The sequence below is a fragment of the Phocoena sinus genome, chromosome 19, assembly GCF_008692025.1.
Source record: "Phocoena sinus isolate mPhoSin1 chromosome 19, mPhoSin1.pri, whole genome shotgun sequence".
NCBI classification, from domain to species: Eukaryota; Metazoa; Chordata; class Mammalia; order Artiodactyla; family Phocoenidae; genus Phocoena; species Phocoena sinus.
Window position 1 is genome coordinate 7,955,390 of NC_045781.1, and position 18,161 is coordinate 7,973,550.

The window sequence follows — 18,161 nt, forward strand, 5'->3', positions numbered from 1 at the left end:
CTCTGGTCCCAACATTTTCATCAACCGATCAGTACATAACCTTGTTTTTAACGTGTGTTTCTGTTTAAAGACACCTGATTTAATATATACGGCTGATTCATTCGCAGCGAACCCATAACCAACGGCGCTGTAACTCACACCTGAACGAAGCTCATCTGAGACACATCACAGCCTTCTGTGCTTAGGAACACTAGCCAACACTTCAGCACAATGTTTGGGGGGCATTTTAAACAGCTAAATCAGCAACAAAAAGCCCCAAAATGTGAAAAACGTGGCACTAAACAGACCAAGAAAAAGCCACTCGGCTACAGTGTAAGAGCTGAAACAAGAAGACAGAGGGTCGCCCTGGTCGATCTCAGCTGGGAACAGGCACACAGGACAACTCAAATTTTTCACTTGCTCTGCACATGTCTGTAAATGACTGGGAAAGCACCCGGTGTGCTGATCTGGGGGTTACAAAGAAATTTTAGCAGGTAGATGAATTCACAAATATGGCATGTGGGAACGAGAATCAACTGTACGGGGAAATATTGGTCAAGATTATAGCACATTTATTTACCCTTTACCCGGAGATTTCACTCATGGGCCTGATCCTACAGGTACAACCTGACACATCCAAAATTATACATTTAGGAGGTTTTTAGGGCAAGGTGTGTGTCTACCAGCGAGATATTGGAAGTAATCCACTGGCCATCAGTGGAAAACAGGTTAAATAAACTGGGTCCATCTAAATGGGAATACCATGCAGCTGTAAAAAAGAATGAAGAATGCAAATGGCCACCTATATGGGAAAAGAACCTGAAAAAGAATAGACATATGTATATCTATAACTGAGTCACTTTGCTGTATACCTGAAATTAACACAACATTGCAAATCAACTATACTCCGACGTAAAATTTAAAAAAAAATTTTTTTAAAGAATACAAATGGCCAACAAGCCCATGAAGAGATGCTCAACATCATTAGCCACCAGGGAAATGCAAATCAAAACCACAAGTGGAGACCGCTTCATCCACTAGGATGGCTACAATCAAAAAGACAGACAGTAATGAGTGCTGGTGAGGATGTGTAGAAAGCAGAACCCTCAGACACCGCTGGTGGGAATGGAAAATGGTGGGGCCTCAGTGGAAAGTAGTCTGGGAAACTCCCCAAACAGTTAAACACCGTTACCATGTGACCCAGCAATTTCACTCCTACATATACACCCAAGAGAAATGAATACATGCATTCACACAAAAACTTGTACACAAATGTCCATAGCAGCATTATTCATAATAGCCGAAAGGTTGAAATAACCCAGATGTCCACCAATGGATGCATGGATCCACAAAACGTGGTCTCTCGGTATGGTGGGATATTACTCAGACATCAAAAGGAATGAGGTACTGATATACCACAGTACAACATGGACGATCCTTGAAAGCATCATGGAGTGGAAGAAGCCAGACACAAAGGACCATATATTGTATGATCCCATTTTATGAACTGTTCAGAATAGACAAATCCACAGAGACGGAAAGATTAGTGGTTGCCAGAGGCTGTGGAGAGAGAGGAATTTGAAGTGGCTGTTCTTGGGCACAAAATTTTTTTTGGTGGGGGGAGGTGATAAAAATGTTCTGAAACTAGACAGTGGTGATGGTTGCACATTATATAATCTTGAATATATAACCTGTGAATATACTAGAAAGTGCTGAATTGCATACTTTAGATAGGTGAATTTCATGGTATGTGAATTATATGTTAATAAAGACGTTATTTTTATTTTTATTTTTCTGCAGTACGCGGGCCTCTCACTGTTGTGGCCTCTCCCGTTGCAGAGCACAGGCTCCGGACGTGCAGGCTCAACGGCCATGCATGGCTCACGGGCCCAGCCGCTCCGCGGCATGTGGGATCTTCCCGGACCGGGGCACGAACCCGTGTCCCCTGCATCGGCAGGCGGACTCTCAACCACTGCGCCACCAGGGAAGCCCCAAAGACGTTATTTTTAAAAAAGGAACAAGGATGTTCTCCATGTACTGACAGAGAAAGTTCTCCACGACTATTGTTCTGTGCAGAAAGTAAAATGCAGAAGTGTGTATAAAACGTTACCATCTGCTTAAAGACAGTGGGGGAGGAGATACAAGAATATATATTCTAGTAAATCAACTACATATCCATTTAAAAAAAAAAAAAAGACTATATATCCTACATGCCTTTCTAGGTCTAAAGAACTTCCAGAAGGATCTCTACAGCACTAAACCCACTTATGAACTAGGAGGGGGACCCAGCAGATGGGACAAAGATGGGACGGAGACACTCCACTGCAAATTTTTCAAAAATAGTTTTTGGTTTTTCAGCCAATGTCCTAACCATTCCAAAAAGCAAAAGTTTTTTTTTAATTTGTTTTTTTTGTTTTTTGGCCATGCCCCGAGGCTTGCAGGATCTTTGTTCCCTGACCAGGGATTGAACACGGGCCACAGCAGTGAAGACTCCAAGTCCTAACCACTGGACCACCAGGGAATTCCCCAAAAAGTACATTTTATAAAATGTGTTAAAAAAAATAAGAGGACAGTTTCCGCCATCACTCATCAGCGTAAACTGCTACTTGCAGCCGAATGCACACAAATTAAAAAGCTATTCAGTGGTAAAAGGAAGCACTGGGATTTGAACCCAGACTTCGGGACACCAAATCCTTGGACTGCCTTCCAGGACACCCCACTGCCTCATTTCCAGTGTCCAGGAAAATGCTGCGAAACTGGGCATCTGCTGGCATGACCTCCCTTCCCTCTACCCTTCCCCGGCGGAAATTCAGGAGCCTTCCCTAGTCATGGCCCGATTTCTCTCACATGATGCTTGAGGCAGAACCACTGGGGAGTTCTGAGAAGTGGGAGCCTGAGGTCTACCCCACGAGGGCCAGGGAGTTGGGTGGGCAGGTCCTGAGCCAGCCATGGGTTTGTGGTCCTGGTTTCAAGATGCCACACTTCATCCTGTTTCTTAACAGATGCCCCCCACCCTCCTCCAGGGCGTACTTACAAGCAGCATCGTCCGTCTAACTCTGTCTGTGCTCACCGCCTGGAGGGCTGCAGGGGAGTCGCTAACCAGCCTCCGGCTTCCTCTCGGGTCCCTTCTAAACTCAGCTCCCCACTCGGGCCAAAGAGATCCATTTGATTTGAGGTCACGTGGTTTCCCCTCCCCAGGACTCTCCACTGCCCCATTCAACAAAACACTGCTGGGGAGACAGCGGCAAGGACAACGGACATCCCTACTCTCCTGATGACGTTCTAGGACAGGAGTCAGACCACGAACAAAGACATGGCGCCGAGAGGAGGAAAGCAAGGAGGCGGGAGAAAGGTGCTGTGGGGAGGGGGCGGGGAGGGCTGCGGGTGCATTTTTAGCGAAAGTGGTTGGGGCGGCCTCACAGAGAAAGGGGAGTCTGAGCTGATGTGCAGGAGGGAAGGGAAGGAGCGATTCAGACACCCAGGGAAGGGTGGTCCAGGAAGAAGGAACAGCAGATGCAAAGGTCCTGTGGCAGAAACATGCTGGGGATGCTTGAGCAACAGCAAGGAGGTGAAGCGGGGTTGAGGAGACGATGAGGGTCAGCCACAGAGGGCCTGGTGGGCCGTGGTGAGGACTCGGGCTTTTATTCTGGGTGAGTCCGGGGACGTGACCTGACTTGGGTTTTCACAGGATCCCTCCGGCTGCTGAGTGGAGAACGAATTGCAGGAGGCGAGGATGGGAGCAGGGAGCCCAGAGAGGAGGCAATGGTGGCAGGGGAAGAGGCGAAAAGTGGTTGGAGTCTGGATTTGATGGCAAAGCAACAGGGTCTGCAGGCGGACTGACCAGGAGGTGTAGGGGAAAGAGCAGCATCAAGGGCCCGCTGGAATTTGAGCCGGACAGCAGGGCAGAGCAGCTAAAAGTGGGCGGCCAGGCAGGATGTGAAGTGCACACGCACCCTTACACCAGCTCTCTTGGTTGATAAAGCAGCTGCTCCAGCTAAGGCCATTCCTCGCTAAGGTATTCTGATGGTCCCAAAGCTACTAATTATCGTATTAGGAGAGGGGTTGGCCTCCCGCCCAGGACCATGCAGGGAGGGCTGCTGCTCAGAGACAGAGAAAAATAGCTGAGATATGCAAGGCCTTCAAATCTTCCTCACCCAGCAGCTCTTTGTGTGTCTTGTTTCAGAACCTGGCCTTTCCCCAAAGTCTAAACTGAGATTGGCGGTTTACATCTGACTTTGAATCCTTAAACCATCTGGGGGTATATGGTGTAAGGTAGGGATCCCATTTCATCTCTTTCCAAATGAATGACTAGTTTTTGGTCCCCAGCTTGGATTATTAAGTCTCTCCCTTCCCCATCAATGTGACCACTGGCCACTCTGGCCTCAGACCAGATGTCCACACTCATCCTGGGCTCTCTGTTCGTTTCCATTGGTAAAATGTCAATTTCTATTAATTCCCTAATCTCCGAGATAAAACATATTCAGCTGGACAGGTAATCAATAGATGGATTGATGCTGGGCAGAAGGTGATGGACAGTCCAGGCAGCAAGGTGCCTCAGAAGGGTACAAGGTCCCGAAAGCAGAGACCGTGATGTCCCTTTGCTTGACGATACATTCTCAAATAACTTGACTTATAGATCACGTTATCAACTTTTAATGAAACCATCCTCACAAAAAGAGACAGAGGGCATAAGAAAGGACTCACAAAGAAACCAAAAGATTAAAAATCATAAGCTACAGACACAAAAGGTCACCTATCGTATGACTCCATTTCTAAGAAATGTCCAGAAAAGGTAAATCCATAGAGACAGAAAGCAAATTAGGGGTTGCCAGGGGCTGGGGGAGGGGAAATGAAGAGAAACTGCTTAATGGGTACAGGGTTTCCTTTTGGGCAAACGAAATTATCCTAGATAGGTGGGTTGGCAGGAAACTAGATAGAGGTGATGGTTGCATACCGTTATTAGCGTACTAAAAGCCACTGAACTGTGCATTTTAAAATGGTTAACTTTTTAAAATTGAAGTAGAGGTGATTTACAATGTTGTGTTAGTTTCAGGTGTACAGCAAAGTGATTCAGATATATATATATATAAATTTTCAGTTGCTTTTTCCCTTATAGGTTATTACAAAATATTGAGTAGAGTTCCCTATGCTACACAGCAGGTCCTTGTTGTTTATCTCTTTTATGTATAGCAGTGTGTATCTGTTAATCCCAAACTCCTAATTTATCCCTTCCCCCTCAAAATGGTTAATTTTTATGCTATGTGAATGTTATCTCAAAAAAAGAAAACACAGGGCTTCCCTGGTGGCACAGTGGTTGACAGTCCACCTGCCGATGCAGGGGACACGGGTTCGTGCCCCGGTTCGGGAGGATCCCACATGCCACAGAGCAGCTAGGCCCGTGAGCCATGGTCGCTGAGCCTGCGCGTCCAGAGCCTGTTCTCCGGGAGAGGCACAACAGTGAGAGGCCCGTGTACCGCAAAAAAAAAGAAAACACAGTTAATGTAAGCAGAAAATAAAGACGATGGTCCCATTCCTATTGTAAGCTGTTCCTATTGTAAGCTCTTTTTAAGCCACATTAGAAAGTAAAATCAGGGACTTCCCTGGTGGCACAGTGGTTAAGAATCTGCCTGCCAATGCAGGGGACTCGGGTTTGAGCCCTGGTCTGGGAAGATCCCACGTGCCATGGAGCAACTAAGCCTGTGTGCCACAACTACTGAGCCTGCGATCTAGAGCCTGCAAGCCGCAACTACTGAGCCCATGTGCCACAACTACTGAAGCCCGTGTGCCTAGAGCCCGTGCTCCGGAGCAAGAGAAGCCACTGCAATGAGAAGCCCGCGCACCGCAAGGAAGAGTAGCCCCCGCTCGCCACAACTAGAGAAAGCCCGCTCGCCACAACTAGAGAAAGCCCGCGCAGCAACAAAGACCCAACGCAGCCAAAAAAAAAAAAAAAGTAAAATCAGTGATGTTTTCAGCAGAACTGGCAAAAAGTTGACTGAAACTTTAATTATCAAGAACATCATTCAAAATAGAGACTTTAGGTTTTATCATTAGTAATGACTATTGATAAATATAATGCTATTTAAAATGTTTGATTTTTTAAAAATCTTCCTCACCTGTTTTTAATGGACATTTTAATGTATTTTTTTAATAATGTACCAAAGTGGAGTCATGTACGTATACAGTTTATAAAAAACAGGTGACGGTTAAGGCCTGGACTTTGGAACCAGACCTCTGGGCTCAAATGCCACTTAACTGATGTGTGACCTCAGGGTAGTCACTTCAGCCTCCCTTTTCCTACAGTTTCTTTCTCTATAAAATGGGATTAAAAGTAGCGCCCACCTCAGAGGGTTGTGAGGATTAAAATGAATGGATGCATGTAAATAGATATGCATTAGGCACACGCTTACCATTTTTACTGCCAGGAGTGTAGAATCAAAAGTATTGTGGCCTCTGCCAGGCGATCGAGGTCAGCGTCGGCCATCATAAGTCAAGTGGATAGTATGTACCTTTGATGTGATAAGATGGGAAGGGCACTTTATCTCTGTGGTCTTCCTCCCAAACCCCTAAGCCCTTGTCTAATCACGAGGAAGACATCAGACAAATCCCGAGAGAGGCACATTCTCCAAAATCCCTGGCCAGTAGTCCCCCAAAATGTCGAGGTCATCAAAAGTAAGGAAAGTCTGAGAAACTGTCACAGCCAAGAGAGGTCTAAGGAGACATGACGACGCAACGTATAAGGTGGTGTGCTAGGTGGAGTCCTGGAACAGAAAAAGGATATTAGGGGGAAACTAAGGAAATCTGAATCAATTCTGGAGTTGGGTTCACAGTGACGTTGGGTTTTGGCTGTGACAAACATCAACCAGGTTCTGTCCCCTCTGTCCCCCTGATTCTGCCCTGGTTCTCCTACAATCTCATCCCCACATGGTGACCAAAGGGATCATGTTAGAATGCAAGTCCGCTCACGTCCCTCCTCTGCTCGGAGCTCTCCCATGGCTCCTGCCTCACTCAGAATCAAAGTCCAAGTTCTTACTGTGACCATCTGCCCCCATCCCACCTCTGTCCTCACCTCTCACCCTCTCTCCCTCCTTCACTCCCCTCCACCCACACCAGCCTGCTCCATATTCCTCCAATGCCCCAGGCACACACCTGCCTCAGGACCTTTGCACCAGATCGGTGAGGTTCAACCTGATTCTGCTGGCAGTCACGATCCCCACCCCCTCACCCAGCACTTCCACCTCCCTCTCCTGCTTTGCTTTACTTCAAAGCTCTGATTACTATCTCACGCGTGACTCTGATTTATCTTATCTATTGCCTGACTCTGCAAGGAGGAGCGGGTGAGCCCAGGTTTTGGTCTGTTGTGTTCCCTCTGTGTAAACATGGACTGAATGACAGAGGGGCACCATCCTCAGTGGTCACAGCTGATTCTGAACAGAGTAGGTGTGTGACCAGGTTTGGGGGAGAGCATGGTGGGCAGGGGGGACACATCACAGGCTGACCAGGGACCCATAGGGCAGGGCTCACAACGGGGGACCGGCCACTGGGATGAGAGCAAGGCCCAGGGGCCCAGAGGGAACCTGTCAGGGGCAGATGGGAGAGGAGGTGAAAGGTCACAGGTGGGGGAGGGGTGAAATTGGGCCTCACCACAGAAAGCTGCTCAGAGAAGGGAGAACTGAGCAGAGGTGCCGATGGGGCCGATGCCATAGAGAACGTCTCAGAGACAGTCAGACACGGAGAGAGAGAGGAGGTGGGCACATCTTCCCAGGACAGTGGGGGGATGCTCCACAGGACTTACCAGCCGCCCCACCCTGCACACCAACCCAGGAGGCAAATTAATCCAGTCAGTCTACACCAGTGGCTCCTGCCCCAAATGCCAGGAGCCACCCCAATATGGAAGACAATAAAAACTCCAAGCAAGTGTGCAGAATGTGTACAGACACCACCCCGATGAACCCTGTCAAGCTGGTTTGGAACCCTCCACAGGGGCAGGACCCCCAGACAACGCCCGCATCCCCACTGACATTGTGGACGGCTCGTTCACAGGCACTGTGGAAGACAACATCTCTCAAGTCCACAGAGCAAGGGTTAAATAACCAACACCAGCAGCAGGGACTGCCAGGATGGCTTTCATCCCTCACTCAGAAAGGAGGGTTCTAGAACATGCGATGGGGGGCACACCTCCGTCAAGAAGGGAGGGGAGCCTACAGATAATTTCTACCTGGCATCACACAGAGCCTGGGGCTACTCTAATTCCACCCTTATGAATAATGGGGCAGATGTAGAACCTTCTAGAACGTTCACAGCACCCTTGAACTGGAAACAACCCAGATGCCCATCAACGGAAGAATGCATGAATACACTGCAGTCCATCACATAATGGAATACTACACAGCAATGAAAAAGGAAAAGCCTACTGGTATATACAACATGGAATCATCTCACAAACGTCATGTTGAGTGAAAGAAAACACCACTGTATGGTTTCATGTGTAAAGTACACACCCACTTTTAACTATGGAGTTAGAATCAGGATGGTGGTTCCCTGGGGGTTGGAGGGGTGGGGGGTATATGGAGGGGCCAGAAAGGGTCGGGGCATCTTTTGGGAGGGGGTCATGTTCTGGGGGGTTTTTGTTTTTAAATCTGGGAGCCAGTTACATGGGTGTGTCCAATGTGCAAAAAATCCATCCAACTGGACATTTATGATGTGTGCTCTTTTCTCCATGTTGTAATTCAACAGAAAGTTCCCCCAAAGGGGGAGAAGACAGAAGAATACAAAAGAATAACTGTCTCCCTCATCAGCTACTGGTAGAATGTAACATGGTGTGATCACGTGGGAAACAGTCTGGCAGCTCCTCGAAGGATTAAACAGAGTTACCCTGTGACCCGGCAATTCCACTCCTGGCTACATTACCCAGGAAACATGAAAATATGTATGCACTGAAAAACATGTACACAAATGTTCACAGCAGCATTATTCATAATGGCCAAAAGGTAAAAGCAATCCAAATGCCCATTAACTGATGGATGGAGAAACAAAATGTGGTCCATCCATACAATGGAATATTACTCAGCCACGAAAAGGAATGAAGCACTGACACATGCTACAGCATGGATGAACAGAGAAACCATCATGCCAAGTGAAAGAAGCCCGGCACAAAAGACCACATATTATATGATTCTGTTTATATGAAATGTCCAGAATAGACAAATCCATAGAGAAAGTAGATCAGCGGCTGCCAGGCCTGGGATGGATGGGAGTGGCGGGGGAGGGTGATGGCTCAGGGGCACAGTGTTTATTTTGGGGGTGATGAAAATGTTTTAAATTGAAATGGTGATGGTTACACATCTCTGCGAATGGGTATGATATGTGAATTGAATGTGTATGATACGTGAATTGAAGCTCAATAAAGCTGTTTTAAAAAAAAGTAACCGTGAGAGTGTTAGTTGATCATTGCTAGGTGGAAGACACATTTTCTACTCTTCTGTATGAACACTCTATTTCAAAATTAAAAAGAAAAGAAAACTACCAAACATGTACTAACCACACCCAGGCACTTGATTATTCCCATTTTACAGAATGAAAATTGAGGCAACACCCCCCTGAGCGTGCCCCAGGTCACAAAGTAGGTCTGCCTGGAAGCCGGGCTTTTGGTTGTTAAGTGGCTGGGTCCTCCCGATACCCTGCTTGTTCTAGGGGGCAGAAGCATGAGAGGCTGGTTTTGGAGTGTGGCTGGGACTGACCTTCTAGCCCTCTTCCCTGCACATTTGCTTCAGCAAATGCCTCCTACTGCTTTGCTGAAGTCATTCCTTCATTCAATTCAAAAATCAATAAATATTTCCCGAACCCCCATTATGCCTGAATTTCTTCAGCAGCCTCAACAGTCTCCCCACCCCCACTCCCAGTTTAGGGATCTCCCCACCCCCACTCCCAGTCTAGGGATCTGGTTTGACCCTGAGTCACCTCCTGTCCGTCCTCTGCCCTGAATCCGAGCAGAGTTCTTGTCTCACTCGGAGTCAAAGCAAAGTTCTCACTGAGGCCCACCAGGCCACATAGGAACTGGCCCTGTTCCCACTGCCCTCATTCCCTGCCCTCCTCCCTCCCTCCTTTTACCACTCAGCTCCAGCGACATGGGCCTCCTCAACCTTCTTCTCCCTTGCCTGTCTGTCCAGGGCCACCTGGCAGGGGACTGTTCCCAGTTTCTTTTAGGGGGGAATGAAAATGTTCAAAAATTGATTGTGGTGATGGTTGTACAACTCTGTGAATATACGAGGAGCCACTGGTGAATTGGAGGGTATGCGAATTACATCCCATAAAGCCATTTAAAGAGAAGCACCACAGGAGGCATCAGCTGGGAACAGGGATGCCAGGGCGCTTGCAGAAGAGACAGGGTGGTCTTGAGAGGTATCTGGATTGGGATGTAAGCTGGTGGGGGGAATCACCACAGCGGCGCATCAGCTGGGGCCTCGGTTAGCTACCCGCCACTTGGAAAGCCAGCAGGATCTCTGAAAAGACCCCAATGTGGTGACTTTGTCAACTTTACAGAACACACCTACTGCAAATAACAAGAATGGACTCACATGTTGCGAGAAAATGTTCACAACACATATATCAGACCAGGACATATATTCAGAATATATAAAGAAATACCACAATACAATAAGAAGACCAACAACCCAATTTTAAAACGAGCGAAAGGAGACCTACAAATGGCGCAGAAGCCAATGAGATATTCGACATCTTTAGTCATGAGGGAAATTTCAATTAAGACCATAATGAGACACCACTACATACCCATTTGAAAATTTATAAGACTGATAACAGCAAGTGGTGGTGAGGATGTGGAGCAACTGGAACTCTTATGCACGGATGGGGTAATGTTAAATGTTCCGGCCACTTTGTAAAATGGCTTGACAGTTTCTAATAAAGTTAAACATATCCTCATCCAACCCAGCCATTCCACGCCTAGGTATTTACCCAAGAGAAAGGATGGCATATGTCACACAATGATTAGTACCCGAATGTTCACAGCAGCTTCGTGTGTAATGGCCAAACACTGGCAACAGCCCAAAGGTGCACCCACAGCCGAAGGGATAAACAGATCGCAATGTATTATATCTGCACAATGGAATTACTGCACAGCAACAAAAGGAAACGAACCACTAAGATACGCAACATAGATGAACCTCAAAATCACTGTGCTGGGTGGCAGGAGCCAGACACCAAAGAATACAGGCTGTGTGATTCTACTTACATCAAATGCTAGCAAATGTTCTGTGCCTTGACTGGGAAGGCGGTTACACAATAGTACTGATTTGTCAAAATGCATCCAATAAGTACCCTTAAAATGGATGTATCACTTGGGGGGAGGGATAAATTAGAAATCTGGGATTAACAGATACAAACTACTATATATAAAATAGATACACAAGAAGGACCTACCCGTATAGCACAGGGAACTACACTCAATATCTTGTAATAATCTATAATGGAAAAGAATCTGAAAAAGAATATATATATGGGGCTTCCCTGGTGGCGCAGTGGTTAAGAATCCGCCTGCCAATGCAGGGGACACAGGTCGAGCCCTGGTCTGGGAAGATCCCACATGCCACGAAGCAACTAAGCCCGTGTGGCACAACTTCTGAGCCTGTGGTCTAGAGCCCGCAAGGCACAACTACTGAAGCCCATGCACCTAGAGCCTGTGCTCCGCAACAAGAGAAGTCACCACAATGAGAAGCCCGCACGCAGCAACGAAGACCCAATGCAGCCAAAAATAAATAAATGAAAGAATATATATATGTATAATTGAATCACTTTGCTGTACACCTGAAACATGGTAAATCAACTACACTTCAATTAAAAAAATTAAAAACATTTTTAAACGGATGTATCACATTAAATATAAATTATACCTTAATGAAGTTCATTACAAAACAAAAACAAACTCTAACTCCAGACTGCCTGGTTCAAACTGTGACTCCACAAGTTACCAGCTGTGAATTGGGGCACGTATCTTCACTTCCCTGCCTCAGGACCTCTGCACTTGCTGTTCTCTGTCAGGAACACCCTTCCTGCAGATAGCTACGGGGCTTCCACCTCACCTTCTTCAGGTCTTTGCTCAAATGTCACATTTTCAGCGAGGGCAGGTTAAAACGACCACTCGCACCACCAGTCCTCTCCACCCACTTTCCCTTTTTCTCCACTGCATTCAGTACCTTCTGATGAGTCCTATCATGGGTCTCCCCCACCAGCCAGTCAGTCCCCAGACAGCGGGGATTTTAGTCTTGTTCATGCTATATCCCCCCTCCTAGAATAGTGCCTGGCACACAATAGGCAGTTCGTAAATAACTGCTGAATAAGTGAGCTAAGGGATACATGTTACTCCCATTTGGGGATGTGAATTGCAAAATGCTCAATAAGTATCTAGTAAAGAAAAGAAGGAGAAAGCACAAGGGAAGATGGAAAGAAATGGGCTTCACCACTAACCTCAAGGATCTGAAGCTCAGAGAGGCGAAGGCACTGGCCCCAAGTCACACAGCAAGTAAGGGGTGGAGCTTGGGTCCCCACTGGGCAGGCTGACACCACCAACCACCTACACTGCACACTGCATGCTGCCCCAGAGAAGGGCATGAGCCCAGACCACCATGAAGCCCAGATTTCATCCCCTGAATGACAGGCAGCAAGAAGGATTGGAGGTCTCTGTACACAAAGACTACTCAGTCAAGACACAGAAAGCAGGGGCAGAGAAAACAGGCAGGGAAGAGGGAAGGAGAGTGTTTGGGGGAAAATTAAAGACAAGGCAGTGAAAAACAGTGGTCCCATCCACCAAGTGGAAACAGAGATGAGAATTTAGATGCACACCCCCACCCCATTTAAAGATGTTCAACATCATTAGCCATTAGAGAAATGCAAGTCAAAACCATAATGGGGGGCTTTCCTGGTGGCGCGGTGGTTAAGAATCTGCCTGCCAATGCAGGGGACATGGGTTCGAGCCCTGGTCCGGGAAGATCCCACATGCTGCGGAGCTACTGAGCCTGTGCGCCACAACTACTGAGTTTGCGCTCTAGAGCCCACGTGCCACAACTACTGAAGCCCACGCGCCTAGAGCCCGTGCTCTGCAACAATAGAAGCCACGGCAATGAGAAGCCTGCGCACCGCGACGAAGAGTAGCCCCCGCTCGCTGCAACTAGAGAAAGCCCACGCGCAGCGACAAAGACCCAATGCAGCCAAAAATAAATAAAAAATTTTTTAAAAAACAAAACATAATGGGATACCGCCTCACACCCAGTAGGATGGTTATGTTAGAAGAGAGAAATTGGAATCCTCATGCATTACTGGTGGGAAAGTAAACTGGTGCAGCCGCTGGGGGAAAAAGTCTGGCAGTACCTCGATAACTGAACACGGAGTTACCATTTAACCCAGGAATTCCACTCCTAGGTATAGACCCAAGAGAATTAACATACAACCACACAGAGACTTGTGTACAAATGCCCATACCAGCATATTCACAAGAGACAAAAAAGTGGCAACAACCCAAATGTCTATCAGTGGATAAATAAAACCTGGTATATTCATATAATAGAACATTAAGCAGCCAGAAAAAAGAATGAAGCACTGATCCATGCTACGACATGGACGAACCTTGAAATCAGTGAAAGATGCCAAGTACAAAAGACCACACACATACTGTATGATTCCATTCATGTGAAATGTCCAGACAGACAAATCTATAGAAACAGAAAGTAGATTAATGGTGATCACGGGCTTGTAATGGGGAAGGAGGGCTGGGGGAAATGAGGAGACGTCTCATGGAAATGGGATTTCTTTTGAGGGTGATGAAAATATTCCAGAATCAGAAAACGGTGATGGTTGTACAACCCTGTAAATATACTAAAACCCACTGAACTGTGTACTTTCAAACAGTAAATTTTATGGTATGTGAATCACATCTCCATAAAAAGAAGTAATTAAAAAAAGCACATCCCGGGGCTTCCCTGGTGGCGCAGTGCTTGAGAGTCCGCCTGCCGATGCAGGGGACGCGGGTTCGTGCCCCGGTCCGGGAAGATCCCACATGCCACGGAGCGGCTGGGCCCGTGAGCCATGGCCGCTGAGCCTGCGCGTCCGGAGCCTGTGCTCCGCAACGGGAGAGGCCACAGCAGTGAGGGGCCCGCATACCGCCAAAAAAAAAAAGCACATCCCTTGATGATACCAAATGACCATAATTTTTACTAGGTTTGACAAGTCATTGTGGCTATGTAAGAAAATGCCTAGTTTTGCTTTTTAAATACACACTTGAGTTTGTAGAATTAAAATGACAGGAGATCTGGGATTTGCTTTAAAATACTGATACTTCAACAGCAACAAAAAAGATACCGATACAAGCAAGTGTGGCCAGATCTCGATCTATGGAACCTGGGGATAAGTAAGGAGGGTTCATTATGCAGTTCTCTCTAATTTTGTATACAGTTGGAAATTTTCATTAATAAATTTTTTTTTCTTCTGCACACCCTTCGTCCCAGCAATTCCACCTCTGGGCTTTTTAACTTACACGGTGCTCACATTACTCACATTCATGCAAATCAACAGGTGTTCACACGGTACCTCACTGTGGTCTTGTTTGTGATAGCCTAGAACTAACCTAAGTTTCCAGCAGATGGGGACTGGTTCAGCAAGTTAGGGCCCTCCAATGGAATAAATACCGTGCAGCTGAGAAAGACACAGAACTTGACAAGTTAGAACCCCCAGGATATATCATTAAAAGCTAAAGGCAAAGGCCAGAACAGTGTTAGAATAACTTGTCATTAGTGCCTTAAAAAATGGGGGGGTGGGGCATGAAGAGAGAGGGAGGGAAGGAAGGAGGGAGAAGGAGAAGAGAGAGAGAGAGAGGGAGAGATGCTTACACATGCTCAAAATGTCTGTTTGAAAAGAGGGCCCCAAACTATAACCATTTACCTCTGGGAAGAGGATGCGGGTACCGATAGCTGGGAGCTGGGAGAGGGAGGGAGACTTTTCACTAGAAATCTCTGATATTATTCGAGTTTTCTACTTGGGTGCGTTGTTCCTATTTAAAAAAAAGAAAAAAAAAGTTTTTTAAGCCCCAAAGAAGAGCTGTTTCCTACACGTGGCCCCGTCCCCACACATCTCCCCTGGGGCTGGATTAGAAGGATCTGGTTGTCCCCTCTGTTCCCTCCCAGGGGTGGGAGGCCAGGCAGGGCTGAGGCTTCCCTGCTGGGAGAGCAGAACCGCCCTGTGGGACTGCCCAGGGCTCCCTGGAAATGATTTCCAGACTCCTAAGCCCTCGGCTGAGGCTGGGGGAGGGGGAGATACAACACAGGAAGACGAGGAAGAGAAAGGAAAAGGGGAAGGGCGGGGAGGGAGAGAGGGAAGGGGAAGCCTGTGTACCTGTCAGCACGCAAAGGAAGCACAGGCCTGGGCAGGGGGTGGCTGGAAATGCCATCTTCCACCTCAGCTGAAGAAATAGCCAAGTAGCTTTATTCACAGTTGACAAAAAGTGAAAACCACCCAAATGTCCACCAACTGACAAGTGGATAAAGCAGATGTGGTACCTTTGTACAACAGAATATTATTCAGCCATAAAAAGGAATGAAGCACTGATCCATGCTACAACGTGGATGAACCTTGGAAACAATACGTGAAATGAAAGCAGCCAGACAGAAAAGACCACATCTTGCGTGATTCCATTTGTACGAATGTTCAGAAAAGGTAAATCCCCAAAGATAAAGTAAATGAATGGTTGCCAGGGATTAGGGGAAAATATACAGGGTTTCCTTTTGGGTGATGAAATTGTTCTCGAACTAGATTGTGAGGATGGTTGCAACTCTGTAAATGTACTAAAACCCGCTGAATTGTACACTTAAAGGGGAGAAATTCATGGTATGCAAATATCTCAATGTTTAAAAAGAAAAAAAAAAAAGGAATGAAGCACTGATCCATGCTACAACGTGGATGAACCTTGAAAACACACTGCATGAAAGCCAGACCCAAAAGGTCGCATAGTGTAGGGCTCTATTTATAGCAAATGTCCAGAACAGGCAAATTCATGAGACAGAAAGCAAGTTAGGACTTGCCAGGGGCTGGATGGAAGGGGGAATGGGGAGCAATTGTTAAGGATACGGGGTTTCCATTTGGGGGGATGAAAATGTTCTGGAACTAGGTTGTGGGGATGGCTGCACAACTCTGGGAATGTACCAGAAAACCACTGAACTGTATGCTTTAAATGGGGGAATTATGGTTATGTGAATTATACCTCAATAAAGCTGCTCAAAATTTTAAGCAAGGAAAAACCGGAAGGAAGGGAGGAAGGGAGGGAAGGAGGGAGGCAGAGAGGGAGGAAGGAACCGGTCACATGGCCCATCCCCACCCCCACCCCCACCCCCACCGGTACCATGACTCCCAACCTGCACTTACCAGGCTGCACATCCTCCCAGAACATGTTCCCTCAGCACGGCCCCCATCCCCCAAACGCACGTGGCAGCGCCCAGACCCCCGCCTCCAGCCCTAGCTGAATTTCCTGGGTGCCCTCCATGACCCAGGTGGGACACCCCCAGCACGTCCCTGGGTCACTTCCCTCTGTACCCACTACTGGCCCTGGGATGGGGGCGCCACGTGTGAGAGGTGAGTATGAAGCTTTAGCCTCTCATTCCATCCACCACACCCCACCCCCCAACCCCACCAAAGCCAAAAATGGGCAAGAAAACACAGAAACCACAAAGGCATGTGAAATGTGCTGGGTTTGTAGAATTTTCTAAGTGTGTAAAGTGCTGATTTCAGAGGCAGAAATACCTTTATACTTCAAAACACAAAACCAAGCAAACACAGAAACCTTTAGACTTCAACAAAAAGTGAAAACACACACACACAGAGCAAATCAGGCCAGAGGGACCTGAGGGAACCCCCCTCTGCCCCGCCACGCTCTGCGGTGCCTTGGGAGGTTAAGTTGGTTAGGAGGTGAGATTTAGGACTGTTATTTCAGCAGGGGGGACAGAAAAACACACACAGTTCCTAAGCGATTCTTTTATGAAATAATAATCTATAGACATATGTTCTCATGGCAAGCAACCAAGCTATTGATTCCACAGAATTCCTGGGAACAGCTTTCCCAGCTCGGTTCTCTCCCTCTCACCCCACCCCCACGCAGACCCTCTCTTACAACACCCTGTGGACAATTCACCTTCCCAAAATGCTGATGAGAGGAAGCTGCTTTCCCACTGGGCAGGGAGAAAAAAAACACAAAACCAAAACATTTGCATTCATTCACTCAACAAATATTCAGTGAACACCTAGTATGCCCCAGGCCCTGGGAGACCCCTCATAGAGCTAAATTCTCCTGGAAGAAGCAAACCATAAATTGGTAAAAAAAAAAAAAAGTCATCTACGTGATATTGGCTAGTGACAAGTGGCCAGGAGGAGCTCAAAAGGCAGGATAAGGGAATGATGGGGAAGGGGAGGCTTTAGTTTTAAAACAGGGTGGTCAATACATGTGACACTGAAGCAGAGACTGAAATGAAGGGAGCCATGCAAATAGATGGGGGCAAAGCATCCCAGGCTGAGGGAACAGTGAGTGCAAAGGCCCTAAGGCAGGAATGTGCCTGATAGGTACCAAGAACAACTAGATCATTGTGAGGTGGGTGGAGGGCACTGGAAAGGATGTCAGAGAAGTAGCTGGGGTGGGGGGGCAGTAAGCATGGGAAGCGAGTAGATTTTGTTCTAAGTGTTCTAACCTTCCAGAATTGCCCCAATGCCTCCAACGCGCTTCTGGAACTGGGCCTGGGACACATGGGTAATTGAGGTGGTACTCTCTCAGGAGTGTAGAAGTTGCCCATACGGTTCCTCACATTTCTACTTTCATTTTCAGCGCTTTTCAAATTGTGAGTTGGAAAATTTGAGCAATGATGAAATCAGTATAGTGAGTCTCAACCATCACTGAAACAAATGAAGGAAAATTGAAAAAACATATTGAATGACTCAAAGGTGGTTCAGCTAAGTGTTCCACAAAACTTTGTTTCAGGTGTGTGTGTGTGTGTATCCCTCCTGGATCATGGTGTGAAATATATGTCTTATCAGAGACTGCAGGTCCAAAGGTCAGGAAAACAGCTAATCCAGATGCCCCCTCCCATTGACTGAGACCTTCCCACTCATTCCACTGGCCACCCAGGCATCTACAAATA

At 47.1% G+C, this 18,161-nt stretch overlaps 1 protein-coding gene across 6 annotated transcripts in view; it reads right to left on the reverse strand.

Moving 5' to 3' along the window:
* BICRA (BRD4 interacting chromatin remodeling complex associated protein) overlaps positions 1 to 18,161 on the reverse strand; it is a 76,512-nt gene that overhangs the window by 34,977 nt on the left and 23,374 nt on the right. For 3 of the 6 annotated variants that reach the window (XM_032613842.1, XM_032613836.1, XM_032613837.1), the window contains exon 2: positions 14,926 to 15,034. The exons of 2 other annotated variants lie outside the window; for them this stretch is intronic. The gene's annotated coding sequence lies outside the window, so the exon portion shown is untranslated. Of the gene's footprint in view, positions 1 to 14,925; positions 15,035 to 16,401; positions 16,421 to 18,161 lie in introns of those variants that run through there. One more of the 6 variants, XM_032613838.1, reaches the window with a different exon arrangement.